This window comes from Pongo abelii, chromosome Y (assembly GCF_028885655.2).
Source record: "Pongo abelii isolate AG06213 chromosome Y, NHGRI_mPonAbe1-v2.0_pri, whole genome shotgun sequence".
NCBI lineage: Eukaryota > Metazoa > Chordata > Mammalia > Primates > Hominidae > Pongo > Pongo abelii.
Genome location: NC_072009.2, coordinates 13,519,890 through 13,544,963, shown reverse-complemented (window position 1 = coordinate 13,544,963; position 25,074 = coordinate 13,519,890). Strand labels below are relative to the sequence as shown.

At 37.8% G+C, this 25,074-nt stretch overlaps 1 long non-coding RNA gene across 1 annotated transcript; it reads left to right on the top strand.

Annotated features, from left to right (window-relative positions):
- The first annotated feature begins 251 nt into the window (after positions 1-251).
- Positions 252-2,940, top strand: LOC129053404 (uncharacterized). Its single transcript, XR_008518282.1, has 3 exons — positions 252-375; positions 711-873; positions 2,696-2,940. It is a non-coding gene; the product is annotated as an uncharacterized LOC129053404 (long non-coding RNA).
- The last annotated feature ends 22,134 nt before the right edge of the window (positions 2,941-25,074 follow it).

Here is a 25,074-nt window from a genome sequence, read left to right as displayed (position 1 = left end):
AGTGAGACTGCATTTCAAAAAAAGAATGAAAGAAAGCTACATAGTAACACAGAATAGATCCTAAATTTTTACAAGGTGTGGGACTGGAAAATTATCTGTCCCTACTCCAAAATTAATGGTTAATATTGAACTAATGAGTTAAAATTTTAATATCCCCTGTAATTTGGGTACATTTCTTGAATGTAACAGTTAATCCTAAAGGAAGGCAGTTATCTCACAAGGACCTCTTATGATGTCAGACATTCCATATCCTGCCATTTCAATCTCCACCTTCATAGATAGTATCCTAAAACCCTATCTTCTAACTGCACACTCTTAAGCCAACATGGGAGTTCTACTTTTCTTCTCAGGAATTGTTTCTTCACTGTTCTGGTGGTACGTACAGATACTTGGAATTTTTTTTCTCAAGTAAATCTCCTTACTAAGACTTGTTTGTCTGAGTACTTAAGGTTTTGTTTTGTTTTGTTTTCTAGGCTTTAAAATGCTATCATTTCTTTATTCTCTACTTTATTTATCTCATCTATTTTTAATGGCTCTCTTTCACTTAATTCTACATTTAGAGGATGATTTTCTTTACTCCTCCTCATCCTTCTGTATATTTCCTTAATTTCCTCTTCCTCAAACAAACATATAGGATGACATATCTTACTGATCATTTGAAAAGATACTGTTTTTCATGTTATATTTACCATTTCCCCTCCCATTTATAGTACTTAATTCTCAGAAGCAGTGGTTATACTCGTTGACCTCAAGTTTTGCCCCGTTGTCAGCATCCAGCAATATGTCATGGCTAGTGTACATGGCTGAATTCTGCCAGGGTATTATTCTGATTCGGTGGTGGATCCTCTCTACAGCCAGCTGTCTGACTAAACTGTAAGTATTTAGAAACATGAGAATGGAATTATGCTTATATTTACTTTTTAGATCTATTTCATCATTATTAACTATATTTGCCTTGGATTTTGATACATGAAAGGGACTTTGATCTTCTTTAGAAAATAATAGGCCAGGCGTGGTGGCTCATTCCTGTAACCCCCCGCACGTTGGGAGGTCAATGCATGAAAATTGCTTCAGCCCAGGAGTTTGAGAACAGCCTGGGCAACATGCTGAAACACGACCTGTATCAAAAACACAAAAATTAGCTGGCCATGGTGGTGCATACCTGTACTTGCAGATACCCAAGAGGCTGAGGCAGGAAGATGGCTTGAACCTGAGAGGCAGAGGTTGCAGTGAGCCAAGATTACTCCACTACACTCCAGCCTGGGCAACTGGTGTGAGACCCTGTCTCAGCCCCTTGGGAAACTGAGGTGAGAGGATCACCTAAGCCTGATAACTTGGCTGTATTGAGGCTTGATACCACCACTGCTCTTTAGCCTGGTTCCAAATACTTACAGTTTACAGACAGCTGGCTGTAGACCGGATCCACTAATGACTCAGAATAAAGCCCTGGCAGGATTCAGCCATGGACAGTAGCCACGACATGTTGCTGGGGGTGAGATCCTCTAAGAAAGAAAAGAAGAGAAAAGAAAAGAAAAGAAACTGAGAAAGAGAGAAAAAAGAGAAAGAAAGAAAAAGAAAGAAAGAAAGAAAGAAAGAAAGAAAGAAAGAAAGAAAGAAAGAAAGAAAGAAAGAGAAAGAAAGAAAGAGAAAATATTGAGCAGGTGCTGTGGCTCACATCAGTAATCTTAGCATTTTGGGAGGCTGCAGTGAAAGAATCACTTGATCCCAGGAGTTCATGATCATCTTAGGCAATACAGGGATACCCCATCTCTAATACAAGTATTTTTTAATTAGCCATGCTTGGTGGTGCACGCCTATGGTGCCAGCTGCTTTGGAGGCTGAAGTGGGAGGATCAGTTGAGTCCAGGAGTTCAAGACCAACCTGAACAACATAGAAAGACCTTGTCTCAAAAATATTTATTTCAAAAACTAGCTACTTTTGATGGTATATGCCTGTAGTGTCAGCTACTCAGAAGTCAAAGGTAGGAGGATTGCTTGAGTGGAGAGGTCAAGGCTGCAGGTAGTCATGATCAAGCCACTACACTCCAGTCTGGGTGACAGAGTGAGAACCTGTCCCAATAAAGCAAACAAATTAACAAAAAGTACAAAATAAAGTACAATATAAAGACATTGCAGTCTGTTAAAGAAATTTATACTCTTTACATTTCAATGTAATGATATAGCATATAGAATAAAGACAATGAGGGATCATTCATTTGTAAAATATCAAGTGCTTAAATTGCTAAATAAGGATTTATTTTATTTTATTATTTTTATTATTATTATTGAGATGGAGTCTCACTTTTTCATCCAGGCTGTAGTGCAGTGGCACAGTCTCAGACACTATAACTTCTGCCCCCCAGATACAAGTGATTCTCTTGCCTGAGCCTCCTGAGTACCTTGGACTAAATGTGCATGCCACAGTGCCTAGCCAAGTTTTTCTTGTATTTTTAGTAGTGATAGGTTTCACCATACTGTCTAAGCTGGTCTGAAACTCCTGACCTGAAGTAGTCTGCCTGCCTTGGGCAGTCATGGGATTACAGGCCTCTCAAAATGCAGGGATTACGGGTCTGACCTACCATGCCAAGCCAACAAAAAATATATTTAAGCAAACATTTAAGTTTAAATTGAAGTAAAATTAAACGCTTCTCTCACTTTAATTTTAATTGTATTCTTTATGTTTCCATTCTATAAAGAAGCATTTGCATCCTAACCATTTCAGGAGACATTGACCAGGAAGGTGTTTTACTGGGCCACAAAATCTGCCTGCACCCAAGATTTAATCCACAAATCAGAACAGATCCTGGAATGAGAGCTATAGGTGTGGTCCTTCTTCAGTACCCCATCAGAAGTGAAGAAATGTCAGATTCTCACACTTACATCTTTTGGAAGAGCTGTTATAACTGCTTGTACAGACACTGCAGGGTATACCAGTATCAGACTAAGCCACAAGAGTCATATTCTCTATATCATTAATAAAATTCAGAGGTTGAAAATAAAAACAAAATTAATGGAAAAATAAAATCAGAAGTATATAAAAATCAATATACAATTGAATTCAAATTATTCTTCTTTATAGGAGTAAAAATGGAAGTAAAATCACAATGTCAGGCATTGAAATTACTCTGTATTCTGTCACAAGATGTAAGGTGATTTGCCAAAATCCAAGATTCTATGAAGTAAGTATGTATGAGATGAGATGGAGAAAAGAGAATTTGAACTATCTCAGGGATATTTGTAATGAATGAAAGCTATAATATAAAATCTTACAGGAAAGCCATACTATAAATTGCCTAATAGAATAATGCATATCCCATATCCTTCTCATCTCTATTTCTTCAGATCACAATAACTTTGGCAGCCGTATCAAGAAGTTGTCTGTTAAGCTTCTAGATCTCTTCTTCTGCCACCATCAACATACTTACAAGACTAGAAATAATAATTTATGTAACTAGAGTCAGCCACAAGAAGATTGCTGGGTACTTCCTATATAAAGGCAAAGTTGGCATTGTCACGGGGTTGTAGAAACATATTACCAATTCTATAAAGGTGCATGAAGACATGTGTTTTCCTTATTCACAGATAAATAAAGCACAAGCATTTTTAGTGATTTTAAAAAATTGAGAAGTAGGGAAGTTATTAAAAAACTCTTTGAAGCCACAGTGGCTCATGCCAATAATCTCAGTATGTTGGGAAACTGAGGCAGGAGGATCATTTGAAGCCAGACTAGCTTGGTGAACATAGTGAGATGCTGTTTCTAAAAAAAAAAAAAAAGCTGGACTGTGCCTGTAGCCCTAGCTACTTTGAAGTCTGCTTGAGCCAGGGAGTTTAAGGTTGCAGTAACCTATAATCTTGTCACCTCACTCCAGCCTGGGAGACTATGTTTCTAAAAAAAGAAAAATGAACAAATAGAATAAATGCCAGAGGTACAAGGAGGAACTGGTACCATTCCTACTGATACTATTCCAATCAATAGAAAAAGAGGGAATCCTGCCTAACTCATTTTATGAGGCCAGCATCATCCTGATACCAAAGCTGGGCAGAGACACAACCAAAAAAGAGAATTTTAGACCAATATCCTTGATTAACACTGATGCAAAAATCCTCAATAAAATACTGGCAAACCGAATCCAGCAGTACATCAAAAAACTTATCCACCATGATCAAGTGGGCTTCATCCCTGGGATGCAAGGCTGGTTCAATATACGCAAATCAATAAATGTAATCCAGCATATAAACATAACCAAAGACAAAAAACACATAATTGTCTGAATAGATGAAGAAAAGGCCTTTTACAAAATTCAGAAACCCTACATGCTAAAAACTCTCAATAAATTAGGTATTGATGGGACGTATCACAAAATAATAAGAGCTATTTATGACAAACCCACAGCCAATATCATACTGAATGGGCAAAAACTGGAAGCATTCCCTTTGAAAACCGGCACAAGACAGGGATGCCTTCTCTTACCACTCCTATTCAACATAGTGTTGGAAGTTCTGGCCAGGACATTAGGCAGAAGAAGGAAATAAAGGGTATTCAATTAGGAAAAAAGGAAGTCTAATTCTCCCTGTTTGCAGATGACATGATTGTATATCTAGAAAACCCCATTGTCTCAGCCCAAAATCTCCTTAAGCTGATAAGCAAATCCAGCAAAGTCTCAGGATACAAAATCAATGTACAAAAATCACAAGAATTCTTATACACCAATAACAGACAGGGAGCCAAATCATGAGTGAACTCCCATTCACGATTGCTTCAAAGAGAATAAAATAACTAGGAATCCAACTTCCAAGGGATGTGAGAGACCTCTTAAAGGAGAACTACAAACCACTGCTCAATGAAATAAAAGAGGATACAAACAAATGGAAGAACATTCCATACTCATGGGTAGGAAGAATCAATATCGTGAAAATGGATGTACTGCCCAAGGTAATTTATAGATTCAATGCCATCTCCATCAAGCTAGCAATGAGTTTCTTCACAGAATTGGAAAAACTACTTTAAAGTTCATATGGAACCAAAAAAGAGCCCACATCACCAAGTCAATCCTAAGCCAAAAGAACAAAGCTGGAGGCATCACGCTACCTGACTTCAAACTGTGCTACAAGGCTACAGTAACCAAAATAGCATGGTACTGGTACCAAAACAGAGATATAGATCAACGGAACAGAACAGAGCCCTCAGAAATAATGCCACATATCTACAACTATCTGATATTTGATAAACCTGAGAAAAACAAGCAATAGGGAAAGGATTCCCTCTTTAATAAATGGTGCTGGGAAAACTGGCTAGCCATATGTAGAAAGCTGAAACGGGATCCCTTCCTTACACCTTATACAAAAATTAATTCAAGATGGATTAAAGACTTAAACGTTAGACTTAAAACCATAAAAACCCTAGAAGAAAACCTAGGCATTACTATTCAGGACATAGGCATGGGCAAGGACTTCATGTCTAAAACACCAAAAGCAATGGCAACAAAAGCCAAAATTGACAAATGGGATCTAATTAAACTAAAGAGCATCTGCACAGCAAAAGAAACTGCCATCAGACTAAACAGGCAACCTACAAAATGGGAGAAAATTTTTGCAACCTACTCATCTGACAAAGGGCTAATATCCAGAATCTACAATGAATTCAAACAAATTTACAAGAAAAAAACAAACAACCCCATCAAAAAGTGGGCAAAGAACATGAACAGACACTTCTCAAAAGAAGACATTTATGCAGCCAAAAAACACATGAAAAAATGCTTACCATCACTGGCCATCAGAGAAATGAAAATCAAAACCACAATGAGATACCATCTCACACCAGTTAGAATGGCAATCATTAAAAAGTTAGGAAACAACAGGTGCTGGATGTTTAGAAATAGGAACACTTTTACACTGTTGGTGGGACTGTAAACTAGTTCAACCATTGTGGAAGTCAGTGTGGCGATTCCTCAGGGATCTAGAACTAGAAATACCATTTGACCCAGCCATCCCATTACTGTGTAGATACCCAAAGGACTACAAATCATGCTGCTATAAAGACTCATGCAGACATATGTTTATTGCGGCACTATTCCTAATAGCAAAGACTTGGAAGCAAGCCAAATGTCCAACAATGATAGACTGGATTAAGAAAAGGTGGCACATATACACCATGGAATACTATGCAGCCATAAAAAATGATGAGTTCATGTCCTTTGTAGGGACATGGATGAAAGTGGAAATCATCATTCTCAGTAAACTATCGCAAGGACAAAAAACCAAACACCGCACGCTCTCACTTATAGGTGGGAATTGAACAATGAGAACACATGGACACAGGAAGGGGACATCACACTCTGGGGACTGTTGTGGGGTGGTGCGATGGGGAGGGATAGCATTAGGAGATATACCTTATGCTAATTGATGAGTTAATGGGTGTAGCACACCAGCATGGCACATGTATACATATGTAACTAACCTGCACATTGTGCACATGTACCCTAAAACTTAAAGTATAATAATAATAAAAAAATAAAAAAGAAAAAAAGAATAAATGAAAAGGTATTTAGAAACAATGGGAAAAACTGACAGAGTTATAGTTAGATTCCTGGACTCAGTTGTTAGAAGAAAAATATAATCCAATTAAACAAATATAAACTGAAAATGTATAAAAAATGAAAATCTGCAGTTATGAGAGGTCATTATCAATCATGAAAACTCAAAATAACACAACAAAATTTATCATGAAAAACACACTTCTACAAATAACTGCTTTTGAAAAGAATATGATGGTCCTTTTCTTAAAGCCTAATGTAAGATATAATGTAGTACCTCCTGAAGGGGATAATATTTGGTATATAAGTAGCCACAATTAAGAAGACAACGATGGCCAGAATTATTTATTTATTTATTTTTATACAGGGTCTCACTATGTCATCCAGGCTGGAGTACAATGACACAATCAGTGTTCACTGCAGCCTTGATATCCCCGGCTCAAGTGATACTTCCATCTCAGCCTTCCCAGTAGCTGGAATCATAGGCATGCACCACAACACCCAGCTAATTATTTTTCTCGAGTGGTGCAGTGACACTGCTGCCGAGTCTAATCTTGAAGTCCTGGGCTCAAGTGATCTACCCACCTCAACGTCCCAAAATACATGGGATCACTGTCGTGTGCCACCACGCTTGGCCTTAGAAGAAAACTTAACAAGGCTGACCAACATGGTGAAACCTGCTTCTCTACTAAAAATACAAAAATTGGCCTGTTGAGGTTACGCACACCTGTAATACCAGCTACTCAGGAGGCTGACGCACAAGAATCGCTTGAGCCCAGTAGACAGAGTTTGCAGAGATTGAGCCCAGTAGACAGAGTTTGCAGAGATTGTTCAAACTCCACCCTAGGGGACAGAGAAGAGTCATTCTCTCAAAAAAAAAAAAAAAAAAAAAAAAACCAGAAAATTTAAACTATTTGAAATATGAATGGAATTCATTATGGAGAAGGGATACTAAATCATTTCAATATTCTTTGCTAACAAACATTATCAGAACATTTTCTAAGTCCAAAAGACTAACATAAAACAATCATAAAATCAATACTCAAAAAACTTGTAATTAAGACTAGACAAGCAGAATACCTGTACAGACAAAGAATTCTAACCTAATAGGGCACATACAGGAAACAGGCCTCATGCCAGTTCTCAGAAAATCCAATCCTGAGCCCATTAGTTAGAGAGCTTACTGTCTGATATGAAATAAATCAAGTGTACGGTATAGTGCAATAACATTATGAGATATTGTTGTCAATGTTCATGCAGAAATCTGTGTTGCAAACAGTAGGAATATATAGAATATATGGTTCATTATATGTACACATTGATTAGATTTTTAGATTGGGCTTTGAAAGAAAAGCAGCTCTTTATTATAGAAATAAGCTATACAGAGGTATGAAGAACATTTAATACATAGTTTATATTTGGACAGGAAAATGTGTTTTTTTCTGGAAAAAGTTGGTAAAAAGAGATACAGAAAACATGAGAACAGAAAAATAAGCTGAATTCATAATTTTAAGTTATGATATTTATACCTGGTTATTTAATCAGTAGGAGCCACAGAAAAAAAATTCCTACAGAAATATTTTAAGGCAAAAGTAGCCTGTTTTAGAAGAATAAAACATTTTCTGTTCTGGAAAGCAATAGGCAATGTGGCCTTTAAAAATTAAATCACATTTAAGAATCTATTAAGCAGTCTATTGACGTTTATACCCTTTACATTTCAACATAATGATATAGCGTATAGAACAAAAACAATGAGCAGTCATTCATTTGTAAAATATCAAGAGCTTAAGCATTTATTTTCATGTGGGCTAAGAGTTATTGGTTATGCAATCATGTAGTTAGGCTTACTCTCATGAAGCTTACATTTTTTGTCAACTTACAAGCATGAAAAAAAAGTAAAGTAAAATGTTCAGTGGTAAAATATATTTTAATAAATTAATAGGTGATAGGAAGATGTTGGAAAATGTCTTTTGGAGTCACATGCCTTTAAAATGCTTTACTTGAGCAAAGACTAAATCCTTGGGGTGGTAATCTAGGCAGGGGGGAAGAGAATTCCAGGCAGAGAAAATAACCATTGAAATAATTCCGAGACTAGAATTAAGCAAGTAGTTAAACTCCCATCATGTGGCAAGATGAACAAAATAAAACACTTGAGTGAGATCAAAGGCAAATCCTTTTGGTTTTACTCTGAGTATAATTCTGGCTACAGGGAGAACAAACTGTAAGCTGCAAGTGAGTATCAGAGTCAAGCAGAGAGACCAAACAAATGATGATGCTTCAACAAGCGTAATGGCAGAAGAAGTGATACCCCCAGTCATTTCTTGTGACTGTATAAGTTGTGCTTTGCCTAAAGTTATTTAGCTGAGGGCTTAAGTAATATTCAGATAACGATGTTGTGTATGTAAGTGATTTTTGTTTAGAACTTTCGTCTAAGTTCACTTTAGTATTTTATTTCACTCTTTTAACCAGTTACAATTATTTATGCCTAAGTGTTATATGTAGCTCATGAAGTATATACCATGTAAAATGTATTACTGTCCATCAAGTAATATGGAATTTACATGTGATAGAAAAGTATAATTTATACTTTTAAGTTAACATCTTATAATTTAATATATGTATAAACCATATAAGCTATATAACTAATTTAGAAATATAAGTATTCCTAAACATATACATCTATCAATATATTTTATAATTATATATGTATTGCATATAGATGAAATTAGTGCAGTATATATATTTTAATCCATGTATATTGTGCATTATATATATTTTAATACATGTATAGTATATTTCTATATATATGTATTTCTTTTTTGTATATACTTTAAATTCCAGGGTACATGTGCAGAACATGCTGTTTTGTTACATAGGTATATACGTGCCATGGTGGTTTGCTGCACCCATCAACCTTTCACATACATTAGGTATTTCTCCTAATGCTATACCTCGTCTAGCCCTCCACTCACCGACAGGCCCTGGTGTGTGATGTTCCCCTCCCTATGTCTATGTGTTCTCATTGTTCAGCTTCAACTTATGAGTGAGGACATGCGGTGTTTGGCTTCTTCCTGTTCTTGTGTTAATTTGCTGAGAATGATGCTTTCCAGCTTCACCCATGTCCCTGAAAAGGACATAAACTCATCCTTTTCTGTGGCTGCTTAGTATTCCATGGTGTATATGTGCCACATTTTCCTTATCAAGTCTATCATTGATAGATATTTGGGTTGGTTCCAAGTCTTTGCTATTGTGAACAAGGTCTCAATAAACATAAGTGTGTGTGTGTCTTTAGAGTAGAATGATTTATAATCCTTCAGGTATATAACCCATAATGGGATTGCCTGGTCAAATGGTATTTCTAGTTTTAGATCCCTGAGGAATTACCAGACTGTATTCCACAATGGTTGAACTAATTTACACTCCCACCAACAGAGTAAAAGCATTCCTATTTCTCCACATCCTCTCCAGCATCTGTTGTTTCCTGACTTTTTAATGACCACCATTCTAAATGGCATGAGATGGTATCTCATTGTTGTTTTGATTTGCATTTCTCTAATGACCAGTGATGATGAGCTTTTTTTTCATATGTTTCTTGGCTGCATAAATGTCTTCTTTTGAGAAGTGACTGTTCATGTAATTCGGTCACTTTTTGATGGGTTGTTTTACTTTTTTCTTGTAAATTTGATTAAGTTCTTTGTAGATTATGGATATTGGTCCTTTGTTAGATGGATAGATTGCAAAAATTTTCTCCCATTCTGTAGGTTGCCTGTTCACTGTAATGGTGATTTCTTTTGCTGTCAGAGCTCTTTAGCTTACTTAGGTCCCATTTGTCAATTTTGACTTTTGTTGCCATTGCTTTTGGTGTTTTAGACATGAAGTGTTTTCTTATGGCTGGGTCCTGAATGGTATTGCCTAGATTTTCTTCTATGGTTTTTACAGTTTTAGCTCTTATGCTAAAGTCTTTAATCCTTCTTGAGTTAATTTTTATATAAAGTGTAAGGAAGGTGTCCAGTTTCAGTTTTCTGCATATGGCTAGCCAGTTTTCCAAATATCATTTATGAAATAGGAAATCCTTTCCCTCCTACTTGTTTTTGTCAGGTTTGTCAAAGATCAGCTGGTTGTAGAGGTGTGGTATTATTTCTGAGGACTCTGTTCTGTTTCACTAGTCTATGTATCTGTTTTGGTACTGGTACCATGCTGTTTTGATTACTGTAGCCTTGTGTTATAGTTTGAAGTCAGGTAGCACGATGCCTCCAGCTTTGTTCTTTTTGCTTATGATTGTATTGGCAATGCCTGCTCTTTTTTGGTTCCATATGAAGTTTAAAATTGTTTTTAACAATTCTGTGAAGAAAGTCAATCAAAGCTCTAATGGATAGCACTGAATCTATAAATTACTTTGGGCAGTATGGCCATTTTCACAATATTGATTCTTCCTATAATGAGCATGAAATGTTTTTTCCATGTATTTGTGTCCTCTCTTATTTCCATGAGCAGTGGTTTGTAGTTCTCCTCGAAGAGGTCTTCACATCCCTTGTACGTTATATTCCTAGGTATTTTATTGTCTTTGTAGCAACTGTGTATGTGAGTTCACTCATGATTTAGCTCTCTGTTTGTCTGCCATTGGTGTATAGGAATGCTTGTGATTTTTGCACATTGATTTTGTATCTTGAGACTGCTGAATTTGCTTATCAGCTTAAGGAGATTTTGAGCTGAGATAGTGGGGTTTTCTAAATATACAATCTTGTAATCTGCAAACACAGATAATTTGACTTCCTCTTTTCATACTTAAATGCATTTATTTCTTTCAATTGCCTGATTGCCCTGATCAGAACTTCCAATACTATGGTGGATAGAAGTGGTGAGAGAGGGGGCAACCTTGTCTTGTGCACATTTTCAAAGGGAAATAAAGCTTCCAGGTTCTGCCATTTAGTATGATATTTGCTGTGGGTTTGTCATATGTAGCTCTTATTATTTTGAAATATGTTCCATCAATGCCTAGTTTATTGAGTTTTTATCATGAAGGGGTGGTGAATTTTGTCGAAGGGCTTTTCTGGATCTATTGAGATAATCATGTGGTTTCTGTCATCGGTTCTGTTAATGTGATGGATTATATTTATTGGTTTGCTTATGTTCAATCAGCCTTGCATCCAGGTATGAACCTGACTTGATCATGGTGGATACACTTTTTGATGTGCTGCTGGATTCAGTTTGCCAGTAATTCATTGAGGATTTATGCATTAATGTTCATCAGGGATATTGGACTGCATTTTTTTTTTTCTGTGTCTCCGCTAGGTTTGGATATCAGGATGATTCTGGCTTCATAAAATGAGTTTGGGAGGATTCTCTCTTTTTCTATAGTTTGGAATAATTTCAGAAGGAATGTTACCAGCTCCTCTTTGTACCTCTGGTAGAATTTGTCTGTGAATTTATCTAGTCCTGGGTTTTGTTTGTTTGTTTGTTTTGTAGCTTATGAATTACTGCCTCAATTACAGAACTTGTTATTGGTCAATTCAGGGATTCAACTTCTGCCTGGTTTAGATTTGGGAGGGTGTGTGCATCAAGGAATTTATCCATTTCTTTTAGATTTTCTTTTTTATTATTATTACACCTTAACGACTAGGGTACATGTGTACAATGTACAGGTTTGTTACATATGTATGTATGTGCCATGTTGGTGTGCTGCACCCATTAACTCATCATTTATATTGGGTATATCTCCTAATGCTATCCTTCCCCACTCCCCCCACCCTGTGACAGGCCCCAGTGTGTGATATTCCCCTTCCTGTGTCCAAGTGTTCTCATTTTTCAGTTCCCAGCTGTGAGTGAGAACATGCAGTGTTTGGTTTTTTGTCCTTGTGATAGTTTGCTGAGAACAATGGTTTCCAACTTCATCCATGTCCCTACAAAGGACATGAACTCATCCTTTTTTATGGCTGCATAGTATTCCAAGATGTATATAGGTCACATTTTCTTAATCCAGTCTATCATTGCTGGACATTTGGGTTGGTTCCAAGTCTTTCCTATTGTGAATAGTGCCACAATAAACATACGTGTGGATGTGTCTTTATAGCAGCATGATTTTTAATCCTTTGGGTATGTACCCAGTAATGGGATGTCTGGGTTAAATGGTATTTCTAACTCTAGATCCTTGAGGAATCTCCACACTGTCTTCCACAATGGTTGAACTAGTTTACAGTCCCACCAACAGTGTAAAAGTGATCCTATTTCTCCACATCCTCTCCAGCACTGGTAGTTTCTTGACTTTTTAATGAACGCCATTCTAACTGGTGTGAGCTGGTATCTCATTGTGGTTTTGATTTGCATTTCTCTGATGGCTAGTGATGATGAGCATTTTTTCATGTGTCTGTTGACTGCATAAATATCGTCTTTTGAGAAGTGTCTGTTCATATCCTTCCCCCACTTTTTGAGGGGGTTGCTGTTTTTTTCTTGTCAGTTTGAGTTCTTTGTAGATTCTGGATATTAGCCCTTTGTCAGATGAGTAGATTGCAAAAATTTTTTTCCCATTTTGTAGGTTGTCTGTTCACTTTGTTGGTAGTTTCTTTTGCTGTGCAGGAGCTCTTTAGTTTAATTAGATCCCATCTGTCAATTTTGGCTTTTGTTGTCATTGCTTTTGGTGTTTTAGACATGAATTCCTTGCCCATGCCTATGTCCTGAATGGTATTGCCTAGGTTTTCTTCTATGGCTTTTATGGTTTTAGGTCTAACATTTAAGTCTTTAATCCATCTTGAATTAATTATTGTATAAGGTGTAAGGAAGGGATTCACTTTCAGCTTTCTACACATGGCTGCCAGTTTTCCCAGCACCATTTATTAAATAGGGAATCCTTTCCCCATTTCTTGTTTTTGTCTGGTTTGTCAAAGATCAGGTATTTGTAGATCTGTGATATTATTTCTGAGGGCTCTGTTCTGTTCCTTTGGTCTATACCTCTGTTTTGGTACTAGTACCATGCTGTTTTGGTTACTGTAGCTTGTAGTATAGTTTGATTTCAGGTAGTGTGATGCCTCTAGCTTTCTTCTTTTGGCTTAGGATTGTCTTGGAAATGAGGGCTTTTTTTGGTTCTGTATGAACTTTAAAGTAGTTTTTTCCAATTCTGTGAAGAAAGTCACTGGTATCTTGATGGGAATGGCATTGAATGTATAAATTACCTTGGGCAGTATGGCCATTTTCATGATAGGAGGATATATATTTATGAGAAAATTTTGACAAGATCAATTTTTATAGGGTAAGGTAGCAAATAATTTTAAAGGGAAAGGTTACCAACTTTGATTTTTCAAGTGAGTTATTTGTTATAAAATTGTGTTTCATTCATCTATAATGTAAGATTGTGAGGATTAAGTGAAAAGATACAACTCCCTGGTCTAGTGTATCTTCACAGTAGCAACACAAGAAACAGTGTCTATCCAGGTGTGATGGCTCAGGTCTTTAATCCCAGCATTTTGGGTGGCTGAGGTGGGCATATCACTTCAACTCAGGAATTTGAGGCCAGCCTGGGCAACATGGAGAAATCTTGCCTGTATAAAACACACAAAACATTGCTGGATGTGGTAGTGCATCAGTGAAGTCCCAGATCTTGGGGGCTGAAGTGGGAGGATCACTTGAGCCCATGAAGTCCAGGCTGCAGTGAGCCTCTTTGCTCCACTGCATTTCAGCCTGCGTGACAAAGCAAGACTGTGCAGAAAAAAAAAAAAAAAAAAAAAGGACAAGGTGTCTACGAAACTCCGTCCCTAGGCTTTTTTAACCCCATTTATCTCCATGAGGCATTCTGTCATAATGATTAAAATGTATGGGAGACAGAAGAGTAACTACTAAGATACAATTTATCAATTTTGGAATAGAGATTCTGTTTCAGCAAGTTAGAATAAATGCTGAAAACACTTTATATACCAAGAGTGAAAGTCTGATTGCATCATTTTTCATAGGAACATAATGCTTTTGAGTGAATAATAAGTTATTTTTTTATCATCTTTGTCCACAGGCATTACTATGAGAAAATACCTGGACTTGGTGGTTTATAACAAACATTTCTTGTAATCTCAGAGGCTGAGAAGCCCAAGGTAAAGCATCAGCAAATACAGTGTTCAGGTAACAGGTCATTTACTGGATTTTAATTTTATTTATTTATTTTTGAGACGGAGTTGCTATGTTGCCAGGCTAGAGTGCAGAGGCGTGATCTCGGCTCACTAAAAACTCTGCCTCTGGGGTTCAAGGGATTCTACTGTATCAGCCTCATGAGTAGCTGGGATGACAAGTGTGTGCCACCATGCCCAGCTAGTTTTTTGTATTTTAGTAGAGACAAGGTTTCACCATTTTGGCCAGGATAGTCTCGATCTCCTGACCTTGTGATTTCCCTGCCTCGGCCTCCCAAAGTGCTGGGACTACAGTCATGAGCCATCTCACCCAGCCACTTCCTGGGTTTTGAACACCCCTCTTGTGGAGTCTACATGTTATAGAAGTAAACAAATTTACAAGAAAAAAACAAACAACCCCATCAAAAAGTGGGCAAAGAACATGAACAGACACTTCTCAAAAGAAGACATTTATGCAGCCAAAAAACACATGAAAAAATGCTCACAATCACTGGCCATCAGAGAAATGCAAATCAAAACCACAATGAGATACCACCTCACACCAGTTAGAATGGCAATCATTAAAAAGTCAGGAAACAACAGGTGCTGGAGAGGATGTGGAGAAATAGGAACACTTTTACACTGTTGGTGGGACTGTAAACTAGTTCAACCATTGTGGAAGTCAGTGTGGTGATTCCTTAGAGATCTAGTACTAGAAATACCATTTGACCCAGCCATCCCATTACTGGGTATATACCCAAAGGACTATAAATCATGCTGCTATAAAGACACATGAACACATATGTTTATTGAGGCACTATTCGCAATAGCAAAGACTTGGAAGCAAGCCAAATGTCCAACAATGATAGACTGGATTAAGAAAATGTGGCACATATACACCATGGAATACTATGCAGCCATAAAAAATGATGAGTTCATGTCCTTTGTAGGGACATGGATGAAAGTGGAAATCATCATTCTCAGTAAACTATCTCAAGGGCAAAAAACCAAACACCGCATGTTCTCACTCACAGGTGGGAATTGAACAATGAGAACACATGGACACAGGAAGGGGAACATCACACTCTGGGGACTGTTGTGGGGTAGGGGGAGGGGGGAGGGATAGCATTAGAAGATATACCTAATGCTAAATGACGCATTAATGGGTGCAGCACACCAGCATGGCACATGTATACCTATGTAGCTTTTATCCTATGAAGTAAGAAAATAATTCCCTACTCAGGGATATCAGGAAGTCGGGATATCAGGAAATCAGGATTTCCTGACTTAAGTCCAGTGAGCCAGAAAATAATTTTTACTAGCAGGAGAGTCAGGAAGAATGGATATCCAACCTATATGCAAGGAAATGGGTTTCCTATAAAGAAAAACAGCTATTAAGAAGACAGTTTCAGATCAGGAGTAAAGGTCAGTCTAATGTTCACTGAAAAAAATGGGCCAGGCACGGTGGTTCACACCTGTAATCCCAGCACTTTGGGAGGCTGAGGAAGGTTGATCACGAGGTCAGGAGATGGAAACCATCTTGGCTAACACAGTGAAACCCCATCTTTACTAAAAATACAAAAAATTATCTGGGTATGGTGGCAGGCACCTGCAGTCCCTGCTAATTGAGAGGCTGAGGCAGAAGAATGGTGTGAATCCAGGAGGTGGAGCTTGCAGTGAGCCTAGATGGAGCCACTGCACTCCAGTCTGGCTGACAGAAGCGAGACCTCATCTCAAAAAAAAAAAAAAAAAAAAAGGAAAAAAGAAAAGAAAATACTTAAATAGAGCTGCCTTTCACACCAGGCTTGGAAGAAACATTTCACACTGAAGAATATATTCCCCTCTCAAAATAGGGTATCAAGTATCAGGATGAAGAGAATTACAGCCCAGGGGAGTTGTAACCAAGGCTGTAATCCCTACTCAAAACAAACCAACAAAGAAAGAAAGAATAAATCTTGTGGAGCCTAATGGGAAGGACATCAATCCCTGGGCCTTCTTCCCTGGCTTTCTTCAGTGATTAGAAAAAGCCTTTTTCCTTTCCCTAGAAAGAGGTTTAAAGTCTTCAGGAGCAAGAGGAAAGGCCTCAGCACTTCTAGTCCTTCTTCCTTAGCTTACTTTAGTAATATATCTCTGAAATTTCTCCCTGCAAGGATAGAAAAAATACTTATGAAAATCCTAAATGAGAAGAATGGCAATCACTGTGCCTTCTTTCACTTCCTTCAGTGATTTCAGCAATTATTCTCTCAAAGTAGGCTAGAGACAGACCTCTATGAGCCAAACAGACAGAGACAGCACTCCCCAAGATATTTTCCCTCAATTGCTCCAGTAAAATTTTCTGCAGTCTCTATCTGGAAAGAGGCAGAGAGTCAGAATACTTCCAACGTAAATGAGAAGTAAAGCACTTCCCACACTCACTTTCCTGGCTTGCTCTAATAGCAAATTTCTGCCATCACTCGCTAGAGAAAACCAGGGAGTTAGATATCTGAAATCTTGAATGGAAGAGACAGGACTTCCCTTCTGTCACTAGACCTAGCATGCTTGCTTCACAGGCTTGTTCTAGCAACAGATCCCACCTGCTATTCTCCATGGACAGATTTTTGGTAAAGTATAAATGTGACAGTGAACACCTCTCAGGCCTTCTCACCTTCTTCTCTGCCTTGCCACAGCAAGAAATCTGCCTTGCAGTTTCTTCCTGAAAGAAACTTATGTGACTTCAGCTATGCGCAATGAGAAAGCAGGCAGTCTGCACTACCTTCTCCCTGGCTTGCTCTGGTGAGAAATCAAGGTCTGTAGACCCTCCCTGGAAGTAGCTTCTGCATACATCATGAGTCACACATTTTACAGCATAAGCTTGTCCTAAATTATCTACTTCTGGAAGTGAATGGGACTCTGTATTCCTGAGTCTTCTATATCACAGAGAACAAGACTGTCAAAGTTGTAAATATTTGGTGGCTACCTGTCCAGATTCAGAGTAAGCATAATGTATGACTGTACAGATGTCAGTTGTGGACACTATTCTTGGCATAGGACAGAACTAGTTGGGCATAAACTCTGAATCTAAGGTTCTCCAGAAGTAATATACATCTAATCTCAAAACCTTTTAGCTGCCTATAATGGGGCTGGCTACTGTCTTGCCTACATCAAAGGAAGAGTATGATTTCACACACCTTACAATCCAGGGGGTCATAAGAAGAAAGACAGTGAGTTGGACAATCAGAATTGAGAAGCACCTAGAATCTCTGGTTGCACTGATAAGGAAATGAAATTTCCTACATAGGATGAGTTAAGGAAAACCAAGAAAGACGGTTGTCTTCACGGACCTGCAGAAACCAACTCATAGTAAAGAAAAGTTGGGGTGGTAGCAGGGGGTATGGGAAGGCAGGGTGATGAAGGAGTGCCGTGGAGAGGAAAATATGTTCTGTGGAAAAGGACAAAAGAAATCTACAGAATTAGACTCTGATAAAATGAAATTATTTAACGTCCCTGATGGGGAAATCAAAACAAAAAGCACTAATGTAGTAACAGAAGTCAGGAGAGCAATGCATCTAAAAACTGAGAAGTTTAACAAAGAGATAGAAAATATTTCAAGATATCAAACAGAAATCAAAGAAGTGAAAAATACAGGATCCTAAGTCAAAAATTAGATGCAGGGGCCAAACAGAAAACTGGATGAAGCAGAACAAAGGATAAGCAGAATTAAGCCGAGTCTTTGAAAATAATCAAAATGGAGGATAAAAATGAAAGAGAAAAATAAGAAATCATGAAGACAGCCTAATGTTATGGAACATTAGGCTATGGAACATAATGTTCCATAACGTTATGGAACAGTATGAAGCAGGATGATAATATATTGAGTACTGTAAGGAGAAGACAAAGATAAAAGGAGAGAAAAATAATTGACATATATTTTTAAACAAACAAAAAATAAAAGGCTGGGCATGGTGGGTCATGACTTCAATCCCAGCACATTGGGAGGCCAAGGTGGGCTGAGGTCAAGAGTCTGAAACCAGCCTGGCCGATATGTGAAACCCCATCTCTACTAAAAATACAAAATATAGCCAGGCTTAGTAGTGGGGGCCTGTAATACCAGTTACTTGGGAAGGTGACAGAGGTGAATCACTTGAACCTAGAAGGCAGAGGTGGCAGTGGGCTGAGATTGCACCACTGCACTCCAGCCTGGCTGACAGATTAAGAGTCCATCTCAATAAATATGCATATAATAAGATAAATAACAACAACAACAAATAAAGGATAAAGATGGCTGCTAGAGTCACTCAAGACACACCTCTTCCACAAAGAAAATCCAAAATAGCACATAGATAACTATGCACTAAATCGAACATCTTTGGGAGAATGCTAGAATTCAGCAGGGAACTGACTGTGACTCTCTGAGGCATGAAACCTAAGGATGGCAGCAGTATAGAGAGGGACCAAAGCAGCCGGCTGGAATTGGCTCAAAACCAAAAGGAATTCTCCACTGTGGGAGAAAGAAAGACCACATTTGCAATCTTAGATGCAGAGAATCCCCTTGGCCCTGTGAGGACAGGTCCTAAGCCTAAAACAGAGACCTGCCTAATGTCCACACATCTACAGTATACCAGAGAGGGAACTCACGCAAGACCCCATGTCCACAGAGGCCCACACTGCTGGTGTATGGCCCAATATTGAGGGTGATATTGGGCAAAAGGCTGTCTAGGACCTACATCAGAAAGCCTTTTGCCCAGGGGTCCAATACCCTCTGCATCTCCATATCCTGGGTTCTTGGTGACATGCCCTCTTGTCCACCCAGAGACTTCAGTGTCATGAAGTCAGCTGGATGCAGCAATGTGGCTGGGTTCATGGTAATGGAAATCATGCAGCATCCTATAACCCAGGCAATAGGCATTCTAGCATATTTCAGAGGCTGCTTCAAAACATAGGGAACAAAAATGTGTGATCCATAAAGCATGGGAAATACATGCCTGAGGTTGCTGCCACTGAGGCACCAACTCCTCTCAGCCCCTCAGCAGCAAGACAACCAGACACCAGTGAGTGTCATGTCAGGACGCACAACCCAGAACCTAAGCTGCTACTGCCACTATAGGCACCCACATGTTCCTCATGGGGGACCAAAGACGGGCCCACCTAGTCCACAGCCACCACAGTGGGGCCCTTCCATGATGCCCGGGAACCCTAGGACTTACCTGCCCAATGCAGCTGCCACAGCTGCTGTCTTCTGATGCTACCCAGGAGCCTGAGTACAGGCCTGCTCAGTACACCAAACCCCAGCAGAGTCTCACCACAGGCTCTTAAAACAACTACAGCCTAAGCCATTAAGGCACTCTCATACATTTCAGATATTGAGCATAGCTAAAGAAATAATAGGAAGACCATGCTATGCTTCTTACCCAGAACCAAAGTCAAAGTACTCTGCGCAATCAACATTATAGATGCATATACAAGGAATAGTTTTGTTCCAGCACTTTCTTTTAAACTTCAAAGAACTATCTCAAATGGATATGCAGATTAACAGCCAGCAGAAGACCTGCAAGAACTCTTTTGCCTCTCTGGGTTTTTCTTTTTGTGTAAGCCCTCTTTTGTTCTGGCATTTTGCTCTAGAAATTCTAGTTTTCTTGGTATAGTTGAACTCTGATTTTAGTTTTCTCAGTCTAGTAAGAGCTCTTAAGTTGCGGCCTGGTGATAAGCAGGGTTCATCCTTACAGTGTCTTTGTTCATCTTTCCTGAGAAATTATTGTTTAGTACTGCCTGCAATTGAATCTAGAAAAATCTTTGTTTCATATTTCTGTCTAGTTTTATAGTTATTTACCCAGGGAGAGTAAATATGGTCCCCATTACCCCATTACAGTTAGTGGCATAACGGCGGCAATGGAAGGCTTTCAGAAGTCACTTTGAAGACACAGCACAAATTCTGTTCGCATAATGAACTTAGATAAAATACAGCCAAGAAAATAATGTTAGGAGAAACCAGGCCCTACAGAAATATTTTAGTGAGTTACTATGCTCAGACTTAAAAGAATCAAAAAAACAGACCAAAGGGTAAAATATACATATTCTAACTTTAATCTAGGGTATTAAAATTATTCAGACAGTTGTGCAAATAAAATTCAAATATAGTTGAAACATTTGTATCAGCTTGTCTATACGCTCCTTTTTGTGTCAAAAGAATAGATACAGATAAAAATTTCAGAAATAACATAAAAACTAGCTTATTATGTCTCCAAAATATCCACATTTATTTTATTGTATTTCACTTTTTTGAAAGAGTGTCAGGTTCTCTGGCCCATGCTGGAGTGCAATGGAGTGATATTGGCTGTCTGCAACCTCCACCTCCTGGAGGCAATTCTCCTGCCTCCTGAGTAGCTGGGACCATAGGCATATGCCACCAGACCTGGCAATGGTTTTATATTTTTAGTAAAGATGGGCTTTTGCCATGTTGGCCAGGCTGGTCTCATTGAGATACACCTGCCTCAGCCTCCCAAAGTGCTGAGATTACAGGCATGAGCCACCTTGCCTGGCAAAAAATAAAAAATAAATCCACATTTTAAAATAAAATATAATACAAATTATTATGGACATTACCATTTTTATATCAGTCACTGGAAAAATGGCACTTCTTTCAAATGAGTATTGTTTACAGGAATCAAATTTGCCAAATCAGAAAATGTGTTTTATTTCTGGGGATTCTAGGCATATTAGACATTTTTTGCTCGTTGCATTTACTATGAGGAAAAGAGCTACACAGAGAAATTCTGTGACTTAATCCAGCTGGTCTTTGGCTATAATCTGATAAAATTGCATTGACTTGCTAGAATAAGATAGACTATGCCTGAGGGGCAACAAAACTAATAAAAGTAGGTACTGTAGGATTTATGGAAAGGTGGTGAATAGATATTTAAACAGAGCAGAGTTTAAGTAGATTCAAGGTAAAGTACACCGATGTATGAAAGGCCAAAACATCGTGTTTAGACTGTGAGAGAATCCAGTGTCTTTATTCCTTGTAGACCACAAGTTGACGTTTTTGTGGAATTTTCAGTGCAAATCCTTGTTATTTGGAGCTATGCACCTGGACTGGAAATCATTTTTTCTTCTGTGGAAACTGACATAAATCAGCTGGGTAAGAATGCTAAGTTTTCTCTTCACTGATAACATTTCAAACAGAAAATACTCTGTTCATAAATAAAGTTTCTCAGTGAGTAAGAAAGCAGAAGTCATTCAGAGGTGATAAATTTTATGACCCTTTATAGCTGTGCCCAGACTTTGGCAGAAATATTGATTTCCATTAAGTCAGGAGATGGCTTTTCAGTTCTTCTCCCCTCAGTGTGATGGATTGAGACGGTGGATTTTAACCTTCTCAGCTTTGCTTTATTTTCTAACCTGTTACAATTTACTTATCACAGTATTATTGCTATTTCCAGTAACAAGCTGAACTTGCTTGTTTATTTTTATATATATATATATACTTTTTTATTATACTTTAAGTTCTAGGGTTCATGTGCACAATGTCCAGGTTTGTTTCATATGTATACATGTGCCATGTTGGTGTACTGCACCCATTAACTCATCATTTACATTACGTATATCTCCTAATGCTATCCCTCCCCCCTACCCCCACCCTACCACAGACCCCAGTGTGTGATGTTCCCCTTCTCATTTTTCAGTTCCCACCTATGAGTGAGAAGATGAGGTGTTAGGTTTTTTGTCCCTGTGATAGTTTGCTGAGAATAATGGTTTCCCTCTTCATCCATGTCCCTACAAAGGACATGAACTTATCCTTTTTTATGGCTGCATAATATTCCATGGTGTATATGTGCCACATTTTCTTAATCCAGTCTATCATTGATGGACATTTGGGTTGGTTCCAAGTCTTTGCTATTGTGAATAGTGCCACAATAAACATACGTGTGCATGTGTCTTTATAGCAGCATGATTTATAATCCTTTGGTTATATACTCAGAAATGGGATTGCTGAGTCAAATGGTATTTCTAGTTCTAGATCCTTGTGCTATCATCATACTGTCTTCCACAATGGTTGAACTAGTTTACAGTCCCACCAACAGTGTAAAAGTGTTCCTATTTCTCCACATCCTCTCGAGCACCTGTTGTTTCCTGACTTTTTAATGATTGCCATTCTAACTGGTGTAAGATGGTATCTCATTGTGGTTTTGACTTGTATTTCTCTGATGGCCAGTGATGATGAGCACTTTTTCATGTATCTGTTGGCTGCATAAATGTCTTCTTTTGAGAAGCGTCTCTTCATATCATTCACACACTTGTTAATGAGGTTGTTTGTTTTTTTTCTTGTAAGTTTGTTTGAGGTCTTTGTGAATTCTAGATATTAGCCCTTTGTCAGATGAGTAGATTGCAAAAATTTTCTCCCATTTTCTTTATACTATATACAATTTAAAGTAAAGAAAACTACCACATTAGCATCTACATTTCAAAGTAAAACTAAGTAAAATTTGGTTATTTTTATTACCATGAATGTCCATGTACTTTTACTGCATTTGTTTGCAATTTAATGTAAGTAGTTTAAATTTAATGTTAGTATTAATGGTATCGACTATGGGTGGTCTTTTTTCTATTGGCCCTTTTTTGTGCTCACTTAGGTGATTTCTTACATTTTGCTATTAAATATTGTTTCAGATAGCTTTATTCTGCATCACTACTTTCCTAATGTACAAGGAAATTGGTAAGTAGAGATTTTATGTTGATAGTCATGCAGCAACACACATATGCAGTTGTACATGTTTAATATAAAGATGAGTTAGAGAATATAAAGTGCAAAATAAGACAAGTAAATATTTCCCAGGTCTCAAATGATGAAGAAACCAGTCTTCATGGCAAAATCTTTAGCATGAAGTCATTTGCCACTCTACAAAATCTACAAAGGTTGGGAGCTATGGTTCACACTTGTAACTCAGCACTTTCCGAGGCCAAGAAACTCAGATCAATTTAGGCTAGGAGTTCAAGACCAGCCTGGCCAACACCAGGAAACCCTGTCTCTACCAAAAATACAAAAATTAGCTGGATGTGGTGGTGCATGCCTGTAGTACCTTAACTTGGGAGGCTGGGGCATGAGAATCATTTGAACTTGGGAGGCTGAGTCTGCAGTGAGATGAGATTGCACCATGCACCCTAGCCTAGGTGACATAATGAGTCTTCAACTCAAAAATAAATCTAAAAATAAACAAGTAAATAAATAATAGGGTATCTTTCACTTCAGGCAGTTATCATTTTTTTTTCCTTTCTTTCTTTTCTTTTCTTTTTTTTTTTCTTTTTTTGAGACAGTGTCTTACTCTGTTGTCCACACTGGATTGCACTGGCATCATCATGGCTCACGGCAGGCTTGAACTCCTAGGTTCAAATGCTTGTGCCTCCCATTTCAGCCTCCTGAGTAGCTGGAATTAGAGGCACCCACAACCATGTGCAGCATGTGTATCTGTGTGTGTGCTCTTTTTGTTTGTGAACTATATTTTCTTGTAAATCACATGTTTTTATAACACAATCTTTCTATTAATTATTTTAGTTAATATCTGGTTCAACTGCCATGTGCTCTTATGTTAACTTTTTTTTTTCATGGGGTAGCATGGGTTACACTTTTCGAGCTCTGGTATATGTAAAGTTGTCTTTCCAATAATATACTATGAGTTTGAAAATGTAGGTGTATGAATATTGGGTCATGCCATATTTTTTACCAATAATTCTTTAGACATTGCCAAATATTCTGGAGTTTTGTCTATAGAACAGAAATGTGAGGCCAATTTGACCAGTGACTTCTATTCAGGAAAATTCTTAATTTTTTTTTGTTATAAGATTTTTTAACACATTAAATTCAAAAATTTGACCAGGATAAGCTCAATGCCTCTCTCAGTTTGTATAAGTGAGGTTACCACAGGATCATTGTGTACTGTGTTGTTTGTTTATGCCGTTAATTTATTTTGCTGAATTATCACTACCTGTTGACCTGCCTCCTTGCCTCATAGTCTCCACTTACCTCTTTAGCCACATTAATGTTGCCTTTTTAAATGTAGTATCTTTAGCATGTTACACAGTGCTTGACACAGCGTAAATCTCAATAAATATTTATTGAAGGGATGAGTAAGCCAGCAAATATAAACCTTTCATAAAATTCCAGAATTTGACACCATTTCTGTAAATGAAGTTGAATGCAATCCATGGGATAGACATGTTTAGGAATGAGAATTAAAAGTCTATATATTTTTAAATAGAAAATTGAGAGAAGACTAAAATATTGGTGTAAAAATTAAAAACATTATTTGATAATGTTATTTAATAATATTTGATAACAGATTATCAAGTATTATTACTGAATCAACTCTCCTTGTCTTTAGTGCATCTGTTGACTCTTTCATGGATGTTTACTTCATTATGGTAACTTATAGTGATTTCTGATGCTATGATTACTTCTAGTAGGCACTATCTTTTCTGGGAGCA